Source organism: Euprymna scolopes, chromosome 20 (genome assembly GCF_053919585.1).
Source record: "Euprymna scolopes isolate OS-2025 chromosome 20, ASM5391958v1, whole genome shotgun sequence".
In the NCBI taxonomy this organism is placed as follows: Eukaryota; Metazoa; Mollusca; class Cephalopoda; order Sepiida; family Sepiolidae; genus Euprymna; species Euprymna scolopes.
Window position 1 is genome coordinate 70,299,571 of NC_136501.1, and position 10,879 is coordinate 70,310,449.

Below are 10,879 nucleotides of genomic sequence, written 5' to 3' on the forward strand. Positions count from 1 at the left end.
GTTTTAGCGGAAGACTAGAACGCGGTCCTGCATTCCGAGTTAGATCGCGGGTTAATACCACAGGGGATACTAACCAGAACCGGGATGCTAAAGCGTTTCAAGACTTTGTCGACAAGTTTGATCTTGTCGATAAATTTCGAAACGAAAACCCCGGGGCTTTAGCATGGATTTGGACAGGAAGACGCGGAAACGATCCGATGCAACTCTCCAGTTACATCGATCGGTTCTTATTAAGGAAAGTCGACCTAGGGCTTTTAGACTGTTTTCATCGTATAGTTTATTTGGACCATAGGCTTCTCCGAGTAAACTTAGATAGTGTTAAACCTAGGATGGCTATTTACTGGAAGTTCAACACGTCGTTGTTCGACGTGAAGGACTTCCGGGAACAGCTTCTACTAACAATACAGAGGCAGGTTACGGGGACTATCATCGGGAATAAGTGGTGGGATAACCAAAAATCAGTCATTAGGTCCTTCGCTGCTGATTTTAATCGACGGCTCAAGCTTAGTTCTAGAGCAGCGAAAGCGGCACTAGATGATAGATTAGAAAGGGCGGTGGAGGAAGGGGATAATGCTGGTTATACTATAGTTAAGGCTGAACTGGACTCGTTGGATAACAGGGATGGCCAGTGATTTCTAGTTAGGGCTAGATTAAAAAGAGCGCCAAACGAGGCAACAAATATGGCCGCCTCGTATCGTGCGGAGGAGTTTCGACGTTCTGCTGATGGACACATCGCCAGTGTCACATTGCCGGACGTACCGTAACTTCGAATGACGGAATTTTGTGAGGGCTTTCGAACTCACTTTCAGGAACTATTCACCAAGGAGTCTTGTCTGTCTATTGAACAGTTTGACACCTATTTAGCCGACTTTTCTTGCTATGAGGCGACCGAAGCGGCTCGGTGTGAAGGTAGCATAAATGGGGAAGAAGTCATTGAGGCCTTGAAACAGGTCGGACTAGACAGGACCCCTGGGAAAGATGGTCTGCCTTACGAGGTGTATTTGAGACTGTCGTCCATTTTTATTCCTTTTCTGACCTTACTTTTTAACTCCTGGTTTAGGAAGGGGTGCATACCTCAGTACTTTACCAGGGGGGTCATTAAATTGTTAGGCAAAGATAAAAATGGAGGGGATGGGATAGGTAATTTCCGGCCCTCAACGATGTTGAACACAGATTTAAAGATTTTGGCCAAAATCTTAGCAATCGTCTGCAGATTGTCTTACATCCTCTAATAAGTCCTGAACAGACCTGTTCTGTCAAGGGCCGGACGATTCAAGGTGATTTGCACACGATACGCTTGATCGTAGAAAAAGTAGACATAGAAGCTGATCTGATCAATTTAGATCAATCCAAAGCATTCGACAGAGTAGACCATCTTTACCTAGAGGCTGTTCTTCGCTCGGCCGGGTTTGGTTCCCAGTTCTGCTCTTGAATTCGCCTTTTGTATGCCAACACCTGTGCTATAGTGGAAGTAAATGAGATGAGTTGGAAACCCTTCATTTTAACTAGATCGATCCGTCAATGTTGTCCGTTATCACCGATACTATATGGGCTGGCGCTTGAGCCATATTTGCGCCAGCTTCGGGTGAATTCGGTCCTTCGCGGGATTACTTTGCCAGGTGGCTCTACCCCGGTAAAGTATACCGTCTATGCCGACGACGTGACCGCGCTTGTAACGAGAAGTGCCGAGATTAGAGTCGTCGACATAAAAATAAGTCAGTATGCCACGGTCTCAGGGGACATAATCTACTACGGTAAGCTCACACGACTCATCAAGAGTGCGCTTAACTAGCAAGGTAACCCCCCTTGCGTGGGTATCGTAATGTGCTGAGTAAAGCTGAAAGTCTCTAAGGAGCAGATCTTGATATTCACTTGGAAGTATATCGGGGCCTGGAGAGGTATGCCCCTTCAGGGAGCCTTTGATTTGACTGATGGGCCATGCAATCTACTCGGCGTCTGGTTGGGCCCCGGCCTCCAGCTGGAGAAAAATTGGTCGGAAGTATTGGAAGCGGTCAAGGTCGCATCTCATTTATGGGCCTTGAGAAACCTGTCTTTGAAGGGTCGGGCGGAGGTATATAATTCTCATATGTACCCCCTGATCCTTTACCGTCTATCAGTACTTCCACTCCCGGAGGCCGCACTAGTTTATCTGGTGCGGGCGCTTTTCGCGTTCTTGTGGCGCGAAAAGCAAGCCATGGTTACCCGGGAGGTCTGTTACCTGCACCTTCCGTTTGAAGGCAGCCTGTGTATCCCTAGTGTGGAAATGCGTAGACACACTCTTAGGCTGATATATCTGGATCGAATGTGTACACCTAGTGAGGGAAACGGTGTTCTTGATAAAATACACTAAGAAAGCCTTTCAGGTTTTGGAGGGTGTGCATTCGGCTGAGGAGATGGAAGACAAGGTGCCCCAAAACGAGTGCCCTTTCTATCGCGAGTGCGGGCAGGGCTGTAGATTCTTCTACGGGTTAAAGAAAGCCTCTCTGACACCCAGCTGTTGTCTCGCCAGGCGCTATATCTGGCCTTAGTGAGGGGATCCGTTCGAGACGAAAAGTTTATGGAGTTCGGTTTTACGAAGGAGGAGCGCCGCTAAATACAGCCTTGGACGCCTGGATCGAGCGGCTTTGATAATACGAGGCATCACTCACCTGGCTGGTAATTCGAAATGCCCTCTGGATCGGCAAAAGACTCAACGCAGCGGGTTATACGGAAACACCTAATTGTGTCCGATGTGGGGAGAGGGAGGAAGTCCTTGATCATGCTTTCCTCCATTGCGCCATCGTTCGACCGTTGTGTGCGTTAGTTGAAGGCTTCAGGGTTCGCATGCTGAGCGGACGGTTTTTGTGCTGGATTCGGTTTCCCCATGCTGCAACTGGGCACGGACCATGAAGAAAGAAGAACGCTACGTTTTTCTGTGTTTACTAGCAGTTATGAGAAGCGTGATTTGGACGACGCGACAGAAGGATGTTTACGGAAATGAGACCTTCACTGCTCCCCAGCGTGTTCTCATTTTCAAATATCGACTGAAAATGCTAATTAAGCTGGAGAAGGTGAAACTCGCCCCGGCAAATTTCAACGACAGGTGGGTACAAGTTTCGAGACTGAGTGGACTGAATGGAGCTGATCTTAAGTTCTTTTTTTTTCATTTACTTAGGCATTAACAATTTTGGGTGTTCTGAACTAACGTAGACAAACATCGGATCACCTAAATTAGGCTAGTTAGGTATTTTTGTTCGATTTTTAGCTTCGCTAGAGTATGCATGTTGTCATTGTTCCAATCCCCTTTTTTAGTTCGCCCCTGTCCCATCGCCCCTCGTGGTGGTTTCTCCTATCCCCCCCCGCTTGTTGGTTCGATAATCCCCACTCCTGACCCCATTCGATGATGGATATACTGTTTTGTCAGTGATGTAGGCAATTTTTGTGGTGTTTTCAATAAAAGTCAGTTTTCGAGGGACCTTCATCTTTTCGACTGACAAAACATTCTACCTGCCACAATTAGTAGTGAGGGGGTTCTTTTTACTAACCATTTTTGTTTCATCTGTAAATATCGCATTCGTTATTGTAAATAAGATTTTTATACCACATCATATATATGTATTTGTAATTTTCGGGTTTTAAGTAGGATGTCAACGGAGTGATTCTGGCATTTTGGTGAAAGAGTCTAGTTATGTTAACATTATGTTAGTTAGGTCGACATTAACCTTCACCCCCCTTTTTCGGCCTTGTGCCACATTTTTAATTATGTGAAATTTATTTTTGCAAATGAAATATATATTTAACCTCATCAGGAGTACAAACATATTTTACAGACATTTCTTACTTTTTTTTCGAATGGGTTATTTTTCAATACTCTTTTTTATCGATCTTTTGTAACTGTTTTGTGTTTATCCTTAGTTTCCAGATTCTGAATATTTTTGAGTGCGTTTTTTTTTTGTTTGCGTTTGCGCGCGCGTGTGTTGTGTGTTCCATTGGAGCCGTCATTTTTTACATTTTTGCCTGAAATATTTCTTCAGTTCGTTCAGTTTTTTTTTTAAACGTGCACCTTATTTTTTTTATTTTATTCGCCTAGTGGATATTATTTTTGGTTGTGCCGTGTTTATGTTTTCCACAGTCAATCTTTCGTCTGAAGGCAACATATATAACAGATGGTACCGTAATCGATTTAAAACCTGGCAAGGTCGAAATTATTTCCACGCTAGAAAATAATATGTCCTGGTCATAGTGCCTTATTTATAAAACTATTAGCCGTTCACTGATGTTTGACTGGCTTCACATGTTACACTAAATGTCTTAGAAGTGGTCTCGAGAAGGCGTAAAGATGGGCAGTTATTAGGGGCTGTGTGAGAGGAAAAGCATACCTGAAATGTTGGATGTGATGTTTGCCCCCTTTTCTCCCAAGATGTCTTCTTAACCTTGGTGGCGTTCTGGTTGGCATTTTCTTTCTTAATCCTCCGAACCGCTTCGTTGTTTCAATGAAGGCATTTATGGCAGGCAAAAAAAAAAAAAAAAAGAAATTCGACACGATTGCAATATATATGAAACATAACGAACTATGTTATTTAACATTATGGATACAATATATATTACAAAAACTTTTACAATTTACATATATTCAAAACTAAACTAACTAGCCTAATTAGTTTTGAAGAAGGGGCGATCCCCCCTCGTTTACGGAGAGACAGAATTATGCGTGCTCACCCCATGATGGTCCATGCAGAAAGAGAGCGAGCTAGAAAGGGAATACTTGGAATGTATTTCCTTTTACCTCTACTCCCATGGCCAAATCGCCACTCGGCCATGCTGTAGAGTGTGCTAGAACCCGTGGCACTGAGAAGTAGTGCCACACTATTTCTATTAATGCTTTTATTGGGCCCTCCTAATAAACTAGTTAAATCCATAAGTTACTACATTTGAATACATTAAACTTGGTATACACCCCCATATATATATATATATATATATATATATATATATATATATATATATATATATATATATACTAGCAGAACCCGTTAACCGGCGTTGCCCGGTGATAGCACGCATCCCCAACCCGCGTTAAAATTCAAAGGCGGCTGTTGTTGTTTTTGTCGTTAAAAGATTCATAAGCACCAAGTTAAGCTGCCCTATGGTCGCATAAGGTAGTTGTAAAAAACCTGTTTAAGTGTAATTAAAACTAAATGGCATCCTCACATGTATAATAATAGTGTGATTGGAATTTATCGATTTATAATTTTTGTATATAAACAAACATTGACACATATTATTCGAATCCTCCACTGGTCGTAATTTTAAGGGATTGGTCGGTTGTGGAGAGAATTGTCATATTTACCCTTTTTAAAAACTAACATGTATAAGTGTAATTAAAACCCAATGACATCCTCATATGTATAATAATAACGTGATGGGATTTATCCATTCATAGTTTGTTTAGATAAACAACCATGGGAACAGACAATGGAAAGCCAAATGAAACGAAATATTATCGGCTGCGTCTCTTAGGAAATCCTCGTATTTACTCTTTTTTTTATTATAAACGTGACTATTGTTTTCATGCGTACTGAAAACGTATATCTCGTAATTTAAAATGCGTTTAAATGATTGATAGGAGGTGGAAATATTCCTAATATTTACCCTTTTTTGTATTTGTTAAATAACATGTTTAAGCGTTATTAACATTTAATGATATCCTCGCGAGTGTAATAATGGCGTGATAGGGATTTACCCATTTATAGTTTGTGTATATGAACAAACATGGACACATATAACTCGACTCGGAAACTGGAAAGCCAAATGAACCGGAATATTATGGGATGAGTCTCTAAGAAAATCTTCGTATTTACCCTTTTTAAAAATGTTGTGTATTTATTATATAACGTGATAACGTACTTGTTTTCCGGAATGTTACACGGGTGCTGAAAACATATAAGTCGTAATATTACAGGATTGATCGGAAGCTAAATGTAATGAAATATTATAGCATGCATCCGTAAAACTACTTATGGCGAGTCTTTATTAATAAAATAATAAGTTAATATAAATTAATTGTTAACCACATCTGATAATGTGAATAATATCGTGAATTAATTTTAGCCATGTATAGTTTGTGAAGAAGTTATAATGCAAACAGACTTTAAAACTAAAAAAAATCATCGAATATTCAATTATAGTATGTGTATATAAACAATCAAGCAAATATAAAAATTGAATCCTTGACTGAGAACCTAAATGAAACGAAATAAGTATTAACCACATTCTAACATGTTAACTAATAGTGAATTATATTTTAGCCATTTATAGTTTTCTCTCTCCCTCTCTTTCTTTCTCTTGCGCTCGGTATCGTTCGCTAGTCGGTGAATGGGGTATTTTTGGAGTGTAATATCTTCAAAAATAAACAGTAAAAGTATAGAGAATTTAAGCGGAACAGTTACGTGAATTGTATGAGTACATCTAAGCAGAATAATTGTATGAATAAAAAAGTAAAAATAGTGTGCACTTACAGAAATGCCGGTATGGCTTATAGTCGAGGAGTGTTCGTTTATTGTTGGAATAACCGAACCAGGACATTGTAGAATGTATATTTCTCAGTCAATCAGATTCGTTGCGAACAACTGTGTACACGGGATAAACTTCACTCAATTATAAACATACAAAATAATTTTAAAATTAACAACAACAATAGAAAATAAAAAAATGAAATAAACAGAAATATACATAAATTGTCACATGTATATACATATAAAAATACATATATATATATATATATATATATATATATATATATATATATAGTCTAATCTAACATAATATAAAAAAAATCATTTAACCTAGGTTGAAAATAGGTCAGAACACTAGATATGTACGCCCTCACCCGCAAAAATAGCACTCACAGAATAATGGGTGGACCGGAGGTAAACTGGGCTTTTGGCCTGTAAGTGCCCGATCATTGGCTGATTAAGAAGTGTGCGGTGGAAACTAGAAAGCTGATTGGCTATCTTGTAACGTACTACCTAGCTCCACCTACGTATTGAGCACAGTTGAAGTAAATACTTAAAGTTTACGTATAAATTTATACTTTCGTATATTAATTTATGTCATTAAATGAAGTAGTCACACACACACAAATATATATATATATATATATATATATATATATATATATATATATATATACGCTATCTGGTCATAAATGCATCTTACACAATCCAAAATTAAAATCACAACATCACTCGCATCATCCTACGAGAATTTAAAAAGCAGAAACTTACACCAGTATTTCATTTAATGCTTTAAGGAAAAAAAGCATATGCAAATCTCTTAATTCGCAGTGCTACCTTTGCTTTAGCGAAAACCGGTTTATTTCAAATTCAAGGAAAAGGGATAACTCCTTAATGAGAAAAATGAAACCTCTATTTATTGTTGGCACTATACATCTCACTTTCTGACCCACTTTGATTTCTTTTGTAACTATCTTTATCTTAATTGATCGTTCATTATTACACTATTCCAACCCTATAACACCGAAATTTAGTCTTGATTACTTGTAAAGTTGCAAGGTGTGCCTTGTTGCACACACTTGCCTCTTCTCTTATTACCTTCTAATTTACTATATCTTACCCTTTTGTTCTTCCTTAGATTACCATTTATCTCTCTGTTCTTTAATTTTAATTTCATACCCCTAAACATAGACCTGCTCTCTAAGATTTATTATTCTAAATTGTAATTATAATTCTCTTGCAAATTATTTTTTTAATGTTTTGTTTTTAAAATCTTTAAATTTATTATATTTTCTAAATGTTTAAATTTTTAACTTTAAATTTTTAAAATTTTAAATATTTTACTTAAAATGGTTATTTTCACTTCTACATTTATGTTTGTATTATGTTTTAACTGTTTCTTGTTTGACATCTGTTAAAGACCATATAACTCCAATAATTATTTAACTTTTTTATGTCTGATGATGTAATTCTAAGATTAATCCTTTTTCTTACAATTATTTTTATCCGTTTATTCTAGTTTATTCCTTACTTAGTATTCTACATGTGTTTCTTACTCCTAAATTTATTCATATTTTAAATTTATTGCATTGTTATATTCATTTTTTATCAATCTATTAATATGGCTATACTATATACCTGTAAATTTTTCTATAAATTTCTTACTCTATCTGTTTTTTATATTATTAATATCATTATGAGTTTCTTTAATAATATTTTTCTTATTTTTATTGTCTTCTTTTTTATTTATGTATATACACGCACACTTATATTTAATGTTTATTATTATTAATATTTTTATTATCTTAGTATTAATGTTATTATTATTATTATTATTATTATTATTATTGTACCATTATTTTTTTAAAAATGTGCCTAAAATGGGGGATTATAAAAATACATCAGATAGTTACTAATAATCTAGACATAATACATTTGTATGTGGTATCTCTTGTTACAAACCGACCTTATTTGACCCAGAATTGAATTACTTCTATCAAAATATCATATTATAAGGATCTATGTAGGTATGGGTATGTACTAGAAAGCAGCCTGACGTTTCAAACCTGTGAAATACGCTTAAATATAGTATTTTTATAATGCATATTTTGTAGTTATCAATATATTCGATTGGATCAAATATATAGTAACGATTTAAAAAGTATATAAAAAACGCTCGTGTGTCACCACTGAGAATCGAAACTTAAACGTTAAGCTTTCGATTTACTTTTTCCTTGACGTTAATGCCTGAGCATACAAGACATGTATGATGCAAGGCTAAAAATTTAAATCTGATCCAATAGCTTCTATGCATAGTATATTCGTACCGTCACCTTGCAAATTACACGTCTATAATTTTAACAAATATGCACTCTACATATTTCATGTCCATAGAGAAAAAAACTACCAAAGAAGTTTGAAAGCCAATTTTTATAAATAAATACAGGCTGTCGAAAATAGCACTGAAGCGTTGGAAATCTTTGTCATTTTACATTTAATGATTACTTTTTTCTATTTAAGATATTTTACAGATATTTAAAAAAAATCTAGCATTGAACAGCGTACTCAAGCTGAGATATTGTTTTACCAAAATCAGCGGTCAATTGTCTTTAACTAAAGAGCTTACCGACGGCATTTTATTGTCAGAGATAGTCCAGGCCACAACACAATTCGAAACATTATGCGCGGATTTGAATACCAAGGAGCTGTACTTGATCTTCTGTGAGCTGCTACACATCGAAAAATCATCACAATTAAAAAAAGGAAAGAATGCGAGAAGTGTGGAGCAGCACAATAGAACACTCGATTCGACGACGTTCCAAAAAATTTGGGATATTTTGAAGGTTACTACACCATATTCTGGACTGTTTAAAACTCTTTCCTTATAAAGTGAAGCTTATTAACCATTTAAAGCCTGAAGATATACGAACAAGAGTTCAATATGCAGTTAAATGAAATGAGTCAATTTTTGTGTCAAATGTCTTCTGGCAAATTTTGAAAAATTACAGAAAGATATCATAAAAAAACCTCTATTTAAATTCAAAACTCCTCAACGTCTTTTTAAAGATAATAATTCCATAAATGCAAAAAAATAAATAAGGCTATACCGCGGCTCATGTATATCCAAGGTGTATTTAATTTTCAAATAAATAAAATAATTTAGGATATGAAAATCAATACAAACAAAAATAATTGTAGAGGTATATATATAAACATATATAAATATATATATATATACACATATATATATATGGATATTATATATATGTATATATATGTATATATATGTATATATATAGATATTATATATGTATATATATGTATATATATGTATACTTATGTTGATATATATTTGTAGATATATATATATCTGTGTATATATGCCTATATATGTGTATATATATATGTATGTGTATATACATATATATGTGTATATATATGTATACTTATACGTATGTATATGCCTATATATATATATGTATATATATATATATTATGGATATCATTGTCTTCAGAAGTTACAGACCGATTATTATAAGTTCGTAGTTTCATTTCTAGGCAATGCACTATGTAAGATAAACAACACATTTGAACAGTACACTATTGCTCTGAGGGACTTTTTTTCGCGTTCGTATGGATGCAATGTTATGTATATTTTAGTGAGATGTAAAACAATTACAGAGAATATTATTTCTATGAATATAGTTTTTATTAAATTATGTAATATTTTCCAGGCCCTTACGTTCATCCGTGCGTCTCAATCATTAGCTTGTGAGATGTAAACTTTTCCTGTAATAAGTATAACAGAGGGAGTTTTAGAGCATGAGACATTGGTAACACGTACTAAAATCTGTTTTTAGCAGACCTAATCTAATCATACTCCATGGCCAAGATTGGTACCACTTTAAAGGGTTAATGAAAGCAACATATTTATCAAGAGCATATTTTTTCTTAGGAATTCTGAACACGAAATCATAACAGGTATAATAATGAAATATTTTCTCGATACAAATATAAGTGGATTACTATGCATCAGAATTAACCTTAATGACAGAAGCGATTAATTCGACTCAGAAAGAAATCATTTATGCTTTCGTGTATATGTTCAACCGAGAAATAGTTTTGGCATTAAACCCCAATTATTTTACTTCTACTGAATGCAATAAAATAGAATACATATCCCACTGTCTTGACAAGATACGTGGAACTGAGAAAAAGAATGGCATATTTATGAAAGTAACAACGACACATGCCGACTTGTATAGAACCTAATCTAGAAACACTTGGCTATTCAATGATTTCGATAATTTCCTAAAATCTGAACCCATACAGATTATCACCTTCGTAGTAATAATAATAAGACCCCAACATATTGCATATTACAT